The following is an 8758-nucleotide window of genomic DNA, read 5'->3' as shown; positions in this document are numbered from 1 at the left end:
GTTGACATGCTAATTTATTATCAATACAACACCAAAACATGCCCAACACACTTCTCATGAAAGAAATATATCATACTACATATTTAAGTTCAAGTTAATCATGAGAGTCATATTTCACAAAACTCAATTTAGGCATGAATTTTTACAACAATATGCACACACTAGATAAACATGATAAGTTCAACATTGTTCATATAACTCATTTAAGAGAAAGCTACTAATGTTAACTTTGGATAGGAGTAGAGGGAAAGAGATGAGGATAGCGGGTCTTCTTGTCAGCCTCGACCTCCCATGTTGCACCTCAACAAGGTGGTTCCTCCATAGAACTTTTACGGTGTTAACCTCCTTATTCCACAATTTTTTAACTTAACAATCCAAGATCTCAACTGGGACCTCTTCGTAAGAAAGGTCCTCTTTTACCCCTAAACTTTCTAGAGGGAGAATCGACACCGGATCACCTATACATTTCTTGAGCACACTACAAGAAAATAGACTTTTTGCGAAGGGATATTTGGTCGTTGAAAATGCTATTCCGGTCGCTATTACTCAATTACGAAAGGAAAAATTTCTGTTGTCATCGGTCACTAAAATCTCCGTCGTTAAAAGTTATCGACCGGATTTATAACCCGTTCATTAAAGAAACTTTAGTGACGGCAACAATTCCGGTCGTTAATAGTCATTATATGGAATAGACTCAAAGAAACTTTAGTGACGACAAGTAAATCGGTCATTATAACTCTTTTTAGCAACAATATCTTCCATCAACACTAAAATGAATCCGTCAATGTCATTAGCTTCCTTTATATTAATTATATGGAACTTTCAAAGAAAATATATAAACTCCAAGTTTAAATCTAAAAATATGCAAAATAACCATTTCTTTATTAAGAATTTCATGGACGTTCATTACAAAAGTAATTAAAGTATCTCAAAGCTAAAAAACAAAATTCTATCTTCCCAGCATTGTTACATCATGCATTTTTCCAATTGGTTTATTCAAACTTTCATCCCTTCCATTTTATCAGCAAGTGAAAAACATGCTACACCCAATAATTGTATCTTTCACTCTTCTCTCTTCTGTCAAAACAAAAAAAAATGCATCTGTTTGAGTAAATGAATATAAAAGCATAGTATTTCCACAAGCAATTACAACTTAAATGTAAATCCTACGTAGAAATGAATTAACAACAGTCGTTACCGATCAACTACACACACATTAAAACTAAGTTGAAATGTGACCTACAAGGCTGCAAGAGACAACCAACCATTAGAATTTTTGTATGTATACTTATACATCAAATAATATATAAAAAAATATCAATAATCAATTACAATCAGGAGAGAAACTACAACAACACATACATAGGGTTTAGGTATAAAATCGTAAAGAAAAAATAAGAACATTATTAGAATGTAAGCTAAGACTCAAGAGGAGTAAGTGATATAATTTACATAAAGCTAGATCAAATTAGGTTTTAATAGTTAGAAGTTGTACATAAAAATGAAAATGTACATAAATCTAATTATATTGTATTCCACATCAATGACATCAAGAAGATGATAACAAAAATAGTCAGGCTTAAATGATCTTCTCTTAATTCTTCACTAGTGTATATGTTTGTAAAAAATAAAGCAAGAAATTTCTATATCTAAAATACTTGATAAACAAACTAATTCAAGTTTAGTTCTACATCAAGTCTTCTTAGTTCATAGTCACTATAGTAATATATTGTAGTAACAAGCAAATAGAAACTTCAGTCCTTAACGATGACAAAGGAAACAATACTAGCAAACATAGGAGACTATTAGAACTATAGAAGTAGCAGCTAAATGTCATTTTATTACTTCAAGCACATTTATTTCATACTACTACAAAAGGACTACACATTGAAATGTCCTGGAGCCAAATAAAGTAGAATGGATACAACACAAATCATCTAGACGTGATTGAGACATCAATAACTGATTTTGGTATAGGTGGCATAACTTTAATTTAGTATCATGAGATTGAATTTGTTTTCTTGAAGTCTGTGGCAAATCAAACTAGGAGTTTTTTTTCAAAACAGGGAAAGTATATACTACAAATTACAATCATGATGAAGTAGATGTCCCACTTCACTACTCTCCTATGCTAATAATGGCAAGCTAATAAGCAAGAACAGTTAGTATTCTAACATATTTTAAGAAATTATAAGATACCTTCCTTTTTAATCATCAAGCACATATATGAAAACATCAAGACATATTCTCTCAAATATTTATAATATTAAATATTTTTCATATTATTGAATTGACAATCAAATCCCTTTTCCAGAACTGGAGAAATAAAAAACAAACAAACAACCAAATAATTGTCCCTCCAAACTCAAAAATGAGTCAATCAATATGATACTTTGGAGATCATACAGATAACAAAAGTTGAATCCTTTTTTCACAAGTAAAAAAAAGCAAAGAAAAAAACCTGTAATAAAATTTCTTAATAATATTTGTTATGTTTTGAATTAAGCAATGTCACTAGAAAATAGAGCATTAACATGATATATAATTAGAATGTCTATATTCAAGAGGATAAACAGAACGTCACAGAACAGTGACTCACATCAATGGTGTTAGATTTCTCTACTTCATAATCAAAACTATAAATGTCAACAACATTGTACTTCGAGTCGTAAACTTGAAGCCTTAGATGTACCAAAAGAAATCGGAATAGCTCAATATAAACCTGCTTTTGGTTAGAACAAACCCAAATACTAGAGGCTCACACAAACATTTGACAAATGGTAAATTGAATACTCTAAGATGTATTATTATCTAAGCAACAGAGCCCAATGAATTTCTAGCATGGAAAAGAATAATAAGAACCATGTACAGTAAAAAGTACCTTAAGTTGCCAAACTTGTTTTCCCATCTTTGTCATAAATATTATTCAACTTTGAAATGAAGAACTCATGGTGTCAAGATTTTCTAAATGTTGCCACCGACTGAAAATATAAATAAGAATTCATTTTAAAAAGAATCACTACAAGCATTTGAACATATCAACACTCTATCAAAATTTACAGTTTTCACATATAAGCGTCCGACCCAAGTTGCCTTATGATATCTTAGTGTAATACATATAAAGTAAAAAGTTTGAAAGACTTATTTACCTCAATAACGGAATAACAATAATAGATAAAGTAGGAACTCAAATTCAATTGAATAAATACAACGTATAGCCTTTAAGAGAACTATCATAAATAAATGTAATAGTGTTTTTTAGAACTTTACTAAGAAGGGGTTTCAATGTCACATTCATTTCATCCACTTGAATACCAAATTTATGAAGCCTTAGGAATAGTCATTTGAGGTACATAAATAATTATCCCAATAAATAAAGACTCTTGCAATAGAAATGTTATCTCCCAGATTAAAAACAACATAGTATGCAGTTTGTTGATTTTAAAGTTCTCTACCTTTTTACACATCAAATCTAATGAACCTCATATCTAGAGAAAAAAAAGGGTATTAAAGAGAAACACTAGAAACAATAAATATAAAAATTGATTGCCAATTTAAGCTTGTTAATGTAAACATGAAATTAAGCCTGACTATACAAAATTGTCAAATAACACATGCAAAATTTAGATCTGGAATCAACATTTTTCAAACAAAAAAAATCAATTTGATTTTAATTGAAATTTTATCTGCAATAACATAACTAATCTAATAGAAAATCAAAGAGAAAAGATTAAAACGCATACCACGATATGAAGAGAGAACCCTAAGATCAATTCAACAAATTCTAGAGAACCGTAGTGAACTCATAGTTGCGGTTATGAGGGGAAGAAAGGAAAATGTATCATGATTTTCTAAATTTTATCCGAGAGAAAAGTGTTTAAAAGTCGTGGGCTTTTTGCCTCTATCTTCATGGTCAAGTAGTAAAAAAGAAACTATGTATAGTTTTTACTTTTATTTGTAAATTAACTTTAACGAGGGGATATTATGTGTCTGAAAGACCGAATGCTATTTTTTTTGTTTATATTAAAATTAAAATTAACTTCAGCGACCATAAAAAAATGTGGTCGCAATAACTATACAAATAACGACCATTTTTCTATCCCTTCGTTACAAAATGGTCGTTAATGGTCAAGTTTCTTGTAGTGATAGACACATGGAACACCGGATAAACCGAAGCCAATTATATTGTCAACTCTAACGTATACGCCACTTCTCTTACCCTTTTCAAAATCTCATAAAGGCCTATATAATGGGAGCTAAGTTTCCCCTTCTTTCCAAATCTCATCACCCCTTTCATGGATGAAATTTTCAAATAGACCTAATCTCCTACTTCGAATTCAAGGTCCCGCTATCTATTGTCAGCATAAGACATTGCCGACTATAAGTCGTCTTCAACCTCTCTCTTATGAGTCGAACCTTCTTCGTGGCATCATACACCATTTCCAAACCAAGAAAAGAAAACTCACCCACTTCAAACCATCCAATATGGGACTGGCACCTTCTACCATAAAGTGATTTGAAAGGTGTCATTCCAATACTCGCATGGTAGCTATTGTTGTAGGAGAATTCTATCAAAGGAAGGTGATCATCCCAATTCCCTTTGAAATCAATCACACAAGCCCTCAACATGTCTTCAAGAGTTTTGATGGTGCGCTCCGCTTGTCCATCCGTTTGTGGGTGGAAAGTGGTGCTAAGCCTAATTTTTGTACCAAGCCCATTTTGGAAGGATCTCCAAAAATGTGGAGTGAATTGGGCTCCTCTATCCGAAATGATTGACAATGGGGCCCCATTTAACTTCACAATCTCCTTAACATACAATCTAGCATACTCCTCCGCGGAGTAAGAAACTTTTACAAGAAGGAAGTGGACTGAATTAGTCAACCTATCCACTATTATCCAAACGGATTCATGTTGCCTACGCGTTCGAGTCAAACCTACCACAAACTCCATGTTGACATCTTCCCACTTCCAAGTGGAAATATCAATATCGTGGGTTAGACCAACCTAGACTTGATGCTCGGCTTTGACTTGTTGGCAATTTGGGCACCTTGACAAAAATTTTGCTACATGTCTTTTCATTCCATTCCACCGATAAATTTCACGTAAGTCACGATACATCTTGGTGGCCTCCGGATGGATGGAGTATCGGGAAAAATGAGACTCATCCGTGATTTTGTCCCTTAAACCATCCACATCCGGCACATGTAACCTCTCTTGGTACTAAGTACCCCATCCTCCCCTTGGGAGAAAGATTCATTATTCTTGTTAAGGACCGATTCTTTCAACTCCATCAATAGAGGATCAAGATGTTGCTTGGACTTCACATCAACCATTATAGATGACTCGGAGTTATGACGGATGATTAAACCACCCTTTGAAGATTCTTCTAGTCGAACACCCAACCAGGACAACCTATGAACCTCCTTCATCAATTCTTTCTTATCATCACCCACATGAGCCACACTACCCATGGACACTCGGCTTAGTGCATCCGCTACCACATTGGCTTTCTCGGGATGGTAAATGACACTCATGTAATAATATTTTAAAAGTTCTAACCATCTTCTTTGTCATAGATTCAACTCTTTTTTAGTGAATGCATTGTGATCGGTGAACACATCAACATTTACCCCATAAATATAATGCCTCCAAATTTTCAAGGCAAACTCCACGACATCAAGCTCAAGATCATGAGTTGAATAATTCTTCTCATGTGGCTTGAGTTTCCTAGAGGCATACGCTATGACTTTTCCATGTTGCATGAGCATACATCCTAGATCCAATCAGGAGGTACCACAATAAATCACGAAGCCTTCGGTACCCTCTGGTTAGGTCAATACCGGAGCGGAGGTGAGTCTATATTTTAATAATTGGAAGCCCTTTTTACAAGATTCCGATCATTTGAATTTGGACTTCTTTTGGATTAAGGTCGTTAATGAAGATGCAATAGACGAAAATTCCTTAACAAACCTTCTACAGTAACCGGCCAACCCTAGAAAATTTCGGATGTCGTTAGGATTCAAAGGTATAGGCACACTTTTGACAACTTCCTTCTTCCTCGGATCTACCTCTACCTCCTCACTAGAGACAATGTGACAAATAAATGCAACCGATCTCAACAAAAATTCACACTTGCTAAACTTAGCAAAAAGTTGGTTATCCTTGAGAACTTGCAAAACTATCCACAATGTCTCATATAATCATTATCACTCCTAGAGTATATCAAAATGTCATCAATGAAGACAATCACAAACAAATCAAGGTACTTTCTAAAAACTCGATTCATAAGGTCCATGAAAGCCGCCGGAGCATTTGTTAGACCAAATGACATAACTAGAATTCAAAGTGACCATATCTTGTTCGGAATGCCATTTTCGGAATATCAACCTCCCTCACTCTAAGTTGGTGATAACCCAATCTTAAGTCAATCTTTGAAAAGTAACTCGCTCCTTGGAGTTGATCAAACAAGTCATCAATCCTAGGGAGCGGGTACTTATTCTTTACAGTGACTTTGTTCAATTGACAATAGTCGATACACATTCTCAAAGACTCATCCTTCTTCTTTACAAACAATACCGGGCACCCCATGGAGATATGTTTGGTTCAATAACACCCTTATCTAGCAAATCCTTGAGTTGAGACTTTAGTTCTTTCAATTCGGTCCGGGTCATCCGATAAGGAAGTATTGAAATAGGTTGTGTATCCGATTAATAAATCTATGCCCAAGTCAATCTCCCGTTTGGGAGGAATTCCGAGAAGGTCATTGGGAAAGACCTTCGGGAATTTCCTTACTACGGGTACCGACTCTATGGGAGGGACCTTGAATTCAAGATCCCTAAATCTTACTATGTGGTAGAGAAAACCCTTTTGCGATCAATTTGCAAGCTTTTAGACATGAAATGATCTTACCCCTAAGATTCGAGTTTCCTCCCTTCCACTAAAAAATGGGTTCATTTGGAAATTCAAATTTGATTACCCTTGTCCTACAATCAATAGAAACAAAGCAAGCATGCAACCAATCCATTCCTAATATGACATCAAAATCTAGCATATCAAGTTCTATCAAGTCAACTAATGTAACTCTATTGAGAAAGGAAATAGGACAACCCTTATAGACTTTTTTAGCCACCACGGAATCACCCACCGGGGTAGAAACCGAAAAAGGCTCATCCAATATGTCGGGTAGTATATCAAACTTCATGGCTACAAGAGGGGTTACAAATGACAATGTAGCTCCCGAGTCCAACAAAGAATATACATCAAAGAAAAATAATTGTAACATATCGGTAACCACGTCCAGTGAGCTCTCTTGATTACCTCGGGATTGGAGAGAATAAAAGTAATTCTTCTTAGGAGCATTCGGATTTTGGGCACTTGCTTGACCTTGTGCATTTTCCCTTCCTTGAGTCTTCATCATAGGGCAATCTCTCTTCATGTGACCACTCTTGCCACAACTATAGCAACCCGTGCCAAAACATACCATCATGTTTTTTACCACATTTCGAACAAAGAGGCTTTTCAACATAAGAACTACCACATTTCCCCTATTGGGTCTTGGGAGTAGACACCTTAGTCTTGTTGAACCTTGGAGAATTAGGAGGGCCTTGGTTGAAAAACCTCCTTTTGAACCTTGGTTTGTCTTGCACCTCAATTTAGTCTTGGAAGAATTCCCATCTTCGTTTCTTGCCTTCTTCCCTACAAACTTTATTAAGCTTTTGCTCCTAAATTTGTTTGGCATGAACCATGATACGAGAGATGTCCATGTTAGGAATCAACATAGGCGACCTACATTCATTAACCGCAAGGTTGGATATCCCTATAACAAATTTGTTCATCTTAGCCCTAGAATCTGCAACCATAGTAGGAGCATGCTTTGATAGTTGAGTCAACTTGAGGCTATACTCCTTCACACTCATACCCCCTTGACGAAGGTTGATGAATTCTTGCATTTTCCTTTCTCTTAGTTCCATGGGAAATAACCTATCAAGGAAAGTTGTCTTGGAACCTCCCCAAGTAATTCGGCATTCTCGAACCGGTCTCTCATCCTTTCATTGCTCATACCAAACTTGAGCCACATATTTGAGTTGGTAGGCGACTAGTTCCGCCTTTTGTTGAGAAGAGACACCCATAAAATCAAGAACTTTGAACACTTCATCAATGAACTCTTTTGGGTCCTTCTCCACCTTAGAACTATAGAAAGTAGGGGGATTCATCCTTGTGAAATCCCTAATACTTGAAGCAGTAGTGTTAGCATTGGCGTTCACTTGCACCCTTGAATCCCTAGCAACTTGGGTAGCCAATACTTGAGTCAAGCTTTGAATATCTGACTTTATCTCAAAATTAGACATAGCCTTTTCTTCAATAGGAACTTGAGGCTTTTGAGCAGCTTGAGGGGGAACCGCCTTATTCAAATTCTCCTCTCTGAACCTTAGAGCATTGTTCCTCCTTGTATTCATTGACTATAAGTACAATTAAAGGATTAGAAGAATGGACTATACAGAGTTAAGACTCTTAGGCATGACTAAGAAATAACAAGAAAGTGAGAGTTCCTAAGCATCACATAGTCTCTCATTCATAAGTGTGTCGCGCTTCACAATTATGAATAAGACCCTACATAGACGTGGTTTAGTGAGACATCAATCCTAATATTACTCTACCTCATTCTTTGGTACAAAGTATGTAACGACCCAAATTACACACCAGTTGTTACCGGCATCGTCGTCCTCGAAGAGGACTAAGACAAGCCCTTAACATACAT

At 35.5% G+C, this 8758-nt stretch overlaps 1 long non-coding RNA gene across 1 annotated transcript; it reads right to left on the bottom strand.

Annotated features, from left to right (window-relative positions):
* Positions 1-847: 847 nt before the first annotated feature.
* LOC107012949 lies at positions 848-3906 on the bottom strand. Its single transcript, XR_001456112.2, has 3 exons — positions 3744-3906; positions 2882-2981; positions 848-1077 (listed from the first exon to the last, which is right to left on the bottom strand). It is a non-coding gene; the product is annotated as an uncharacterized LOC107012949 (long non-coding RNA).
* Positions 3907-8758: the final 4852 nt, after the last annotated feature.

This window comes from Solanum pennellii, chromosome 3, assembly GCF_001406875.1.
Source record: "Solanum pennellii chromosome 3, SPENNV200".
NCBI classification, from domain to species: Eukaryota; Viridiplantae; Streptophyta; class Magnoliopsida; order Solanales; family Solanaceae; genus Solanum; species Solanum pennellii.
This window is presented reverse-complemented; position numbering and strand designations above follow the sequence as displayed.